The 8,816-nt window shown below is 48.0% G+C and overlaps 1 pseudogene; it reads right to left on the reverse strand.

Moving 5' to 3' along the window:
* Positions 1–3,106: 3,106 nt before the first annotated feature.
* Positions 3,107–6,631, reverse strand: LOC102521952 (annotated as a pseudogene).
* Positions 6,632–8,816: the final 2,185 nt, after the last annotated feature.

Below are 8,816 nucleotides of genomic sequence, written 5' to 3' on the forward strand. Positions count from 1 at the left end.
ACAGCTGGTGCAATGACACAACCAACAGGGTAACTCGAGGATGTTTCAGGGGCAACCAAGAGCGGATAGTGTAGGACCCCAGGGGCCATTCCCAGTAAGGCTTGAAGGGAGGAGTGGTCCCCAGAACCCAAGACAGTTAGGAAATGATGCCTCATAGGAGCTATGATCACTGGTGACAAGATGTAGCCCAGCCAGGGAGACCTTCTGGGACGGGCGCCCGAAGCACAAACAGACACTCAGACTGCTCTCTTCTCTCATCTTCCAGTTTCCTGCATGGAGCCCACGGTGGCCAAACCCTGCTGGAAGACAGAGGGCAAGGGGGCCTTTGATGGAGGTCACCAAGCTCTGCCCCTGACCCCAGGAGTGGGTCACGGATGAGGAGAGATCCCTCATCCACTACAGCGTACGGGGAGCAAGAGGTTCTCGACCTTCTAGAACTCTCTAGAGTTTCCTCTGTCTCTCACACACACACACACACACACTAACAGATACTTATCCCTCCAGAACTTCTGAATGTGAAAAGTCATGGGAAAAAGGCAGAGGGGCCCTGTGTCAGATTCTGCCTGAGTCTGGCAACATGAAGAAAGCAGGTTTTTTCCCTTCTTAGGAGAAAGGAAAAACGTTCTTATGCCCTGTCAAACGGTTTAGAGGACATATAGCAGACAGGATTTTGTTTGTTTGTTTTTAAGCCATAGGACAGAGACGCACAGTTTTTACACGCAGTCTTCATGAGTTGGTGACTGAGGGACGGGTCCCGTCCATGGAAGGAAACGGAAGCTCTCTTCAGTTGGGGCAAAAATCATCAAGGGGTTTTCATAAAAGTCCCCAGCATCCTGAGGTGGGTCACAAGTCTTTCTCTTCTGCTTTGACATGTGGTGGGGGGAGGGGCAGGGGGCATGAGGAGAACAGACGGGGCTCTTCTGACCACTGTTGGTGGCCCCCGAGCCCTCCCGACCAGCAGAAGTGCACCCTCGGAGCCGCCCACCAGGCGCCTGGCCGTCGCGGGTGGCCCGGCGCTTGCAGACAGATGATGCGGAGCAGGCAAGTATGTGAAAGCGTGTCTTCAGCGGCGCGGTGCGATGCGCACTAAGGTCTGACTTTGCAAGTGGGTGGCTCCTCTCTCGCCCAATTACCAGGGTCGTCACTCTGCTTAACATTCTTCAGTGGCTTCAGGAAAATGCCAGTCTCCCAGCAAGGTAGCCCGCCTCCTGATAATCAGACCCTCGCCTGCGTCAGTGTTCGTGCCAAACCCTCCCTCATGGGCCCTTTCAGGCCAGCCGTCCCCCACGGCCATGGTCCACTTGACCGCCACCCGTCTCAGGCCCCCAGTCCCGCACCTCGTGTCCTCTCTGGCTGGACCCTGCCTGCTTCTGCTCCCTGCTCTGTTTATGCCTAAAAACTCCACTCAAGCCCGCACCCCGCCCCCAGGTTGGTCATGGACCTTGCACTGTGGGTCCACTCGGCTCTCCCCGGCCCAGACTGGCCCCGGGTGGAGAAGGGACTGTTTCTGAGTCCCCTTACACGCAGATGCTCAAGAAATGCTCGTCAGATTGCTGCATTGGTGACATATGGCCTCCTCTAAGGGAAAAATGATCTGGCAATAAGGAAAAGGCATGCATTATTAGATCAAAGGGTGGAGTCGTTCATGACTTGCTGGTTCGAAAGAGGAAAAACACACACACGCAGATAGAAGTCAAGGTTGCTAAGGCACCAAAATTCTATTTTCCAGTTTCACATGGGCCAAGTGTGAATTTCACTGCCATTAAGCAAAAGGAAGCTATTCGCCCTAGAGACTGCTTATCAGGCGCGTGCGTGCCGAATAAATGTGTCATTATAACACCTGATGAGGGTCAGACAGTGTGACTGAGTCGGCCTGGCACAGGCTCCTCGGTAATGAACGGTGAGGGCAGCCTGGCAGCGCCGTGCCAGTTTCCAGGAGCCGTTCTGTTCTTTTCTGGCGCTGCTCTTATGATGAGTTCCAGCCTTGCCGCTCATAACCCTGCCTGCCCCCCTCCGCACCCCCAGCCTGGCACCAGCCCCGGACCGTGCTCCCACACCAGAGGTTGCAGATGGTCCAGCTCTCATCGCACCATCTCTCTCCCTCCCGCGGGGCTGTGAGCTCCATGTTGCACAGCTCAGTGACCAGCCACACATGCTTTTCAAACAAATGAAGTGAATACATGAATGGAAAAGGGACAAAAGGAAAATGAGGGAATTGGTTCCAGATCGTCCTTTTGCCTCAGACAGCCCTGACATCCATCCCGAATTCTCTTTTTCCTTTTGCCATTCAGGCTTTGGAATCCTGAAGTCCTCCCCGTAGTAAGAAGTCGGGCAATGGCCATAAGCTAAACGTGTGCATTCTGGAATCAACCGTCCAAGGTTTGACACTCCTCCCTCCAGTTGTCCAATCTCGGCTAAGTACCTAAAATCCCTCAAACTCAGTTTTCCCATCTGTAAAACGGAGCTATTAATAGGACCTACCTCATGAGGCCATGGTTCCCAAATTATGTGCCAAGGCACCCTGGGATACCGCAGCAAACTCACAAAGGCACCAGTGGAACTTTCCATCTTCAAGGAACCGTGGAAATGTCCGGATACAGCATGAACTCTTGACAGACGACCTTGATAGGCACTGATCACGATACCGCCACTCTTGGGTTGAGTAGCCATAACTGCCAAAAACTCTTTGGTGTTTCCTTTGTTCCAGGGACACCAGGAAAATCTACTGAGATGCTGAGGGTGCAGTAAACTGAGAAAGGGTGGGAATCCATGTCACAGGGTTGTCACAACTTTATGAGTATGTAATGCGTTGGTGACTTGTTAAGTGACCCCCCCAAACGCTGGCGATACTCGTTCTCAAGCCTGTCCTCTGGACAAGTTCCATCATGGAATCATACTGTTCGTCTAAATCATTGTTTAAATCATGAGCGAAACAAATCTTAAGCAACCAAATTATGAGTAATAATCTAAATTCCTTTATTTTCCCCAATTACAAATTGGGATGAGAAACTAGCTTGAGAAAAAAAGTCTACATGGGAGTGAGCAGGTGCTAGAGCTCCGCAGGGGCGCTGCTTCCAGGAAGTGGGACCCACGGATGTGACTAAGATCCTCACTGGGCCCAAACCCCCAGAAGAGAGTACATAATTCTTGAGCTTGCAACACTGGAAATTCACACCAAAAATAGACATCATTGGAGGAGAGATGATCTTGGAAACACATCTTAAACAGTAATTTGAATAATTCATTGGTTGTTATTAACCAAATGTCAAGCACTCTGCTTCTAAAGGCCTAAATGTACTGGAAACAGTTTATTTTGTTATCTCTATTTAGTTGTTTTTTGTTTTTTGGGTTTTTTTTGATGGATGACTTGTTTTTTTGTTTCCAAGGCATTCACCATTACATTCATTACTGTTTTTAAACCAAATGCCATGGCTTGGTTCGCGATTAATAATATATAAACAGTATGTGTTTAAGTGGAAATCGCCATGTCAGTTTCACAAAAATAGCCCCCAAGGGTCTCCAGAGTCAGAAACTAGCTCTTGATTCTCAGGCACGAACAACAAGCGAGACATGTTGGTTTTTCCTTCCGGAGAAACTCCGAACCAGTTGCAACCTTGAGTCCATTTTTTTCAGTTGAGAGGCCAACCACACACTAAGTTACCCCGGAGTCCTGAATATTGCCAGATCCCCTGACGGGCTCAGACAGGAGTGGGAAAAACCGGCCGCTAACACTTGCAGGATGCTGACAAGGCACTTTGGGATTCTGGCCGCTGAGTCTCTTTGGTTACCTGTGTTGTGGTGTCTTTTCCTTTCACATCCAAAACTATTCATCATGCTGGGAGCACCAGAGAATATGGGGAGAAATACCTTAGATTTAGTTTGAGTCTAAATTGACCTTCAATGGTTGGTGTTTCTCTCTCTCTTTTTTTTTTTAATTTGACACTTTTATTTTAGGCTGCAAAAACAAAAGCAAGCAAAGAAACAACAAAAAAAAACCTTGAAATAGGCTTCAAGTGATGTAAAGTCATCCTTTCCAGGGAAGCAGAAGGTAGACCACGGTAGGTTATCCTCAGGTCCACATACATCTTGCTTCACTGCTGCTGGTACTCTGCTGGGTTTTTGACCCTTCTCTGGGTCATAGTCTGGACCATTTTCCTCATCTCCCTCTTCTTGTCCTTCCTCACCTGACTCTTCACCTTCATCATCATCATCATCTTCAGTAGCTCCTCCACTAAAGTATAGCACTGAGCTTGGGGATACACACTCATATAAAAAGTGACCAATTTCAAAGTCAGCAGCAAGGTTAACATCCCCACCAGACCTCTACTCTCAGGGAGTTTGAGGGGGGAGATGCAAAAAAATTGAAGAAAGAGTCATCAGAAACTGTTTTGGTCACAGTACAAACTGCCCCTCATCCCCTGTGTTTCTGCTGCTTCTTAATGGTTTTTAAAGTGGCATTCTTCCTTTTTTCTAACCTACCTGGCACCCCATATATAACCCATAATTTCTGGTCCATCCAAAAAAAAGGAGCAGAATCATCTGGTTCTGACCTCATCCTATACGTCTTTGTCAACACTTCATTTGTGAAATAGTCATTGGGTTCAAAGTGAAATTCTAAGACAAAACTCGCAGGCTGGCCAGCATCTGAGAACCTCACTTTGGTATCTTTCAAGTGCTTCAGAATGGGTTCATCCCGTTCCTGAACCAGATCACTGAGCAAGTTAACATTCATAAAAACGGTCAACCAAAATTCAGGAATTCCCTTGGGGTCCTCTTCTCCTTCACCCTCTTTCTTGTCTTCAATCTTGGCCTTGGTACAACATGGCGGACATCAACAACAGAGAACAGGCCGAACTTGGTCAAGATTTGGATGATGCTGAAGAAGTAGAAGGAAAGAAACCGAAATCAAAGTGCATCTGCTGCCTGTTCAGATGATGCAAAATCCTCAGGTTCTTGCAGCCCTTCAAGGAAGACTTGATGGTCTGGTAGAGACATAACAGGATCCACTGAAAGCTTGCCTAGGGTAGTTAAAAGACGAGTGAATGCTCTCAAAAACTTCCACGTGAAATGCCTACAGACAGAAGCCAAATTCCGTGAGGAACTTCATGATCTTGAAAGAAAGTACACTGTTCTCTATCGGCCTCTATTTGATAAGCAATTTGAGATCACTAATGCAATTTATGAACCTATGGTTTGTGTTTCTGAATGTTCAAACACTGAAAAACTACCACTTCTTAATGGTAAAATCTAATCATGATGAGTATGTGTGCCAAGGACTTCAGAGGGCTTTTCCATCTAAAAACTTCTCAATTCCAGCCCTAACAATTGAGGGAGTTAAGCATGGTAATCTCTTTACCAGGAAGGGAGCCCATATCATCACATACTGGGGGTTCTAGCACCCCATTATCCTGAATTTTAATCCTAGAATCAGTTCTAACATTGTTGCCACTATGAAACCATTCGAAGTCATGCAAATCCCTCATGGAACCTGGATATCTTTGCTTTGTGACGTTGTCACCAGAACACGCAGAGTTGGAGGATGGGTATCCTGCCCTCCTCTTTTTCACTGCTGTGTTTCCACTTCCATTTCACACTCGAAAGATGCAACGTCCTGGAGCCCCACTTCACTGTTGGAAATTGTTAGCGAGGATAATGGTGATGAGATGTGGTGTGTGCAGGGCCATGCAGACCTGGATAGCTCAGTGCCTCCCACATGTGAGACAGAATGCCGTGTGTGTGTGTGTGTGTGCGCGCGCACGCGCGCGCTCTGAAGGGCAGAGAGGAGGAAGGGAAGTGAGACAACAGAGAATTCCCAGCAGACCCTGGAGTGTGTAAATAGTACCAGGTGCACAGCTCATGCTCAGTAAGCAACGGCGAAATTGCTAGATAAACCCTCAAGTGGTATTGCACGTTACAAAGCCATCCATTTAGCTCCATGTGCCTTGCTTCATTTAGTATTTACAACACTATGCAGGAAGTTAGTATCATCCCCGTCTTACAAAAGATGAAGCTAAGATTCAAGAAGACAAGAGGGTGAGCCCAGATCACACAGCTGGCAAGCACGGAGCCTGCCACATGGCAGATGCTGAAGAAAACTTGGTTGAAATGAATCAATTCCACTTGATGAAGGAACTACCCCCACAGACCCACACATCTCCTGGTCCCACTGGTGTCCCCATTCGCTAGGGCCTAGGGCTTGTAGAAAGTGGTGACCAGAGGCAGAGCACATGGGACTAGGAATACGGTGAGGAGGCTGGTGGAGGGGCAGCCTCTCCAACGTGCCCGGGAACTGGGGACAGATCCCCCCGACCACCTTGTTTCTTCTTTGGAAGGTGGCAGGACCTGGCTAGATGGTGGGGCTTCCCCAGGGACTGGGCACTCACCATCTCCTAACAAGGTCAGCACATCTCTGAGATGCCCACTTAGTGTCTGAGGAATGAGGCCCAGCAGGGTCTCCTGGCAAATGCTCCGAATCCCGCGTGAGCTGTGGGTGACCACGTGGGAAGTGCAGAGCCTCCCCTCCCCACCCCACAGCCCCCACTGGACTCACGTGAGACTGCCGGCTCCCTCCTTCCCCAGCCCTGTCCTGCTTGGGGCCTTCTGCCAGTTTAACTTCCAATGCCTTGATCATAGCCCACCCCTGCCCTTTTTTAAGACTAGGACTTACATCTGTGGAATAGCCTTTAAAAAATGTGGTTGTCTCCTCTCCAGTGGCCAGAGGTAGGTGGACGTGGTCCTTCACACATCACACAACTGTGCGTACACTTGGCAGGCGGACCCCGTGCCTCTTGCTGCCACAGTCTTTCCAGGGTGGGGCGAGAAAGTCAGGAGGAAACTTCAGGTAATAACATCCCCGAGCTCGAAGGAATCCCCACCCTGCTCACTGCCAGCGAGGGAACGGCCCAGGGCGGGGAGGCGGTGGCCCAAGAACAGGTGGTGCGTTAGCCAGGGGGAAGTTCACATTCTCCGCCTCGCACACCACACCCTCGTCTTCCCAGAAAAGTCCCAGACTCATCGGAGGAATGACAGCCTTCCCGCAAAGCACAGAGATTTGCACTTCACAGCGCTCGCCTGGGCAGTGCTGTCTCCTCCAGCTTCAGCTCGCCCCTGGTTACGCACGTTGCACCCGCAAGGCTTCATGCATAGACACATGAAGTACGCACACATGTACACATTTTCTGGCCCCGATCCACATGGGCAGATGTGGAAGGCAGATCGGGAGAGGACTTGGGGGCGATTCAATCACATGAATTAAGTGAGAAACACTGCTCCCTTGAAAAGTAAAGAAAAAAAAAAAAACAGTGGTCCAGATAATATTTTATTTAGCAGCTGGGGGAAAGGAAAGCCAGCCTTACTGAGACAAAAACAACTCCCAGAAATCAAAATCAGACAGTGCTGCCTGGCCTGCCCTGGAGAGGGATATCCTAACCTTGGCTGGTTCTGATCGCTTCTGCTGAAGAGGTCTCAAATCACGAGTCGAAATAATTTCCCAAATCTATATCCGGTGCAGCTGCGAGCAAGGGCTGTGCTCTGAAGTGCCCTTCCACTGAGAAATTAAAAAGCAATTTTCCTTTGAAGTTCTGGAGGGGTTTTTTTTTTTTCATTTAAGATTACAGTTTGAGGTCAGAAAAATGAGACACAAGGAATTCGCAAACATGCACGCATTAGAGTTGGTAAAATTCCATCTTCCACATTCCCGCTTTAAATTGTCCTAAGTCCCAGATGGTTCACAGCTTGACCGAGGCCCGGCTGGCGGGCACTCAACGGGTTCGGCTTCCAGCGCTTCCCTGAAGGGAGGGATTTTATGCACTAAGCTGATCGAGACTGGAGAAGAGGAAGCAGGCAGCCCGCCTTGAAATGATACTTAGGACGCTATCTGAGCAAGAGGAGATGAACAAAAGACATATGGGAACCAAATGCACAAACCAATGAGCAATATGTTTCAAATTGGAAGAGTGGGAGTGGTCTGTTGTTTATCCAATGCTGCATTGATTTTCTTTTTTAATTTTCAAACTTGTATTTCTTCTCCTCAAAAGACAACAGTCTTGTGTCCATTAGAGTCCAGTAAGGAGAACAAAACCAGACAGCAATGTAGATGGGGAGAGCTTAGCGTAAAGAACTGCATTATACATAATGGCTGCACCGGACTGCACTGCAGTATGGAGAGTCCTCAAACAATTAAATAGACTTACCCTATGACCCAGCAGTCCCACTCCGGGGCATATATCCAGAGGACACACTAATTCGAAAAGACACATGCACGCCAATGTTGATAGCAGCACTATTTACAATAGTTAAGACATGGAAGCAACCTAAGTGTCCATCGACAGATGACTGGATAAAGAAGCTGTAGTATATCTACACAATGGAATGCTACTCAGCCACAAAAAAGAATGAAATAATGCCATTTGCTGCAACATGGGTGGACCTGGAGACCATCATTCTAAGTGAGGGAAGTCAGAAAGAGAAAGAAAAGTACCATATGATATCATTTATATGTGGAATCTAAAAAAAAAGACACAAATGAACTTATTTATCAAACAGAAACAGACTCACAGACATAGAGAACAAATTCATGGTTACAGGGGGAAGGGAGTGAGAAGGGATAAAACGGGAGTTCAAAAGATGCAAATACTAACTACGATACATAAAATAGATAATCAACAAGGCCCTAGCGCATAGCACAGCATCCTGTAGTGACCTATAATGAAAGAGTATGAAAAGGAATATATGTGTGTACGTGTGTGACTGAAGCATGATGCTGTACACCAGAAATTGACACAACATTGTAAACTGACTAGACTTCAACTAAAAAA

This window comes from Camelus ferus, chromosome 5 (assembly GCF_009834535.1).
Source record: "Camelus ferus isolate YT-003-E chromosome 5, BCGSAC_Cfer_1.0, whole genome shotgun sequence".
Lineage (NCBI taxonomy): Eukaryota > Metazoa > Chordata > Mammalia > Artiodactyla > Camelidae > Camelus > Camelus ferus.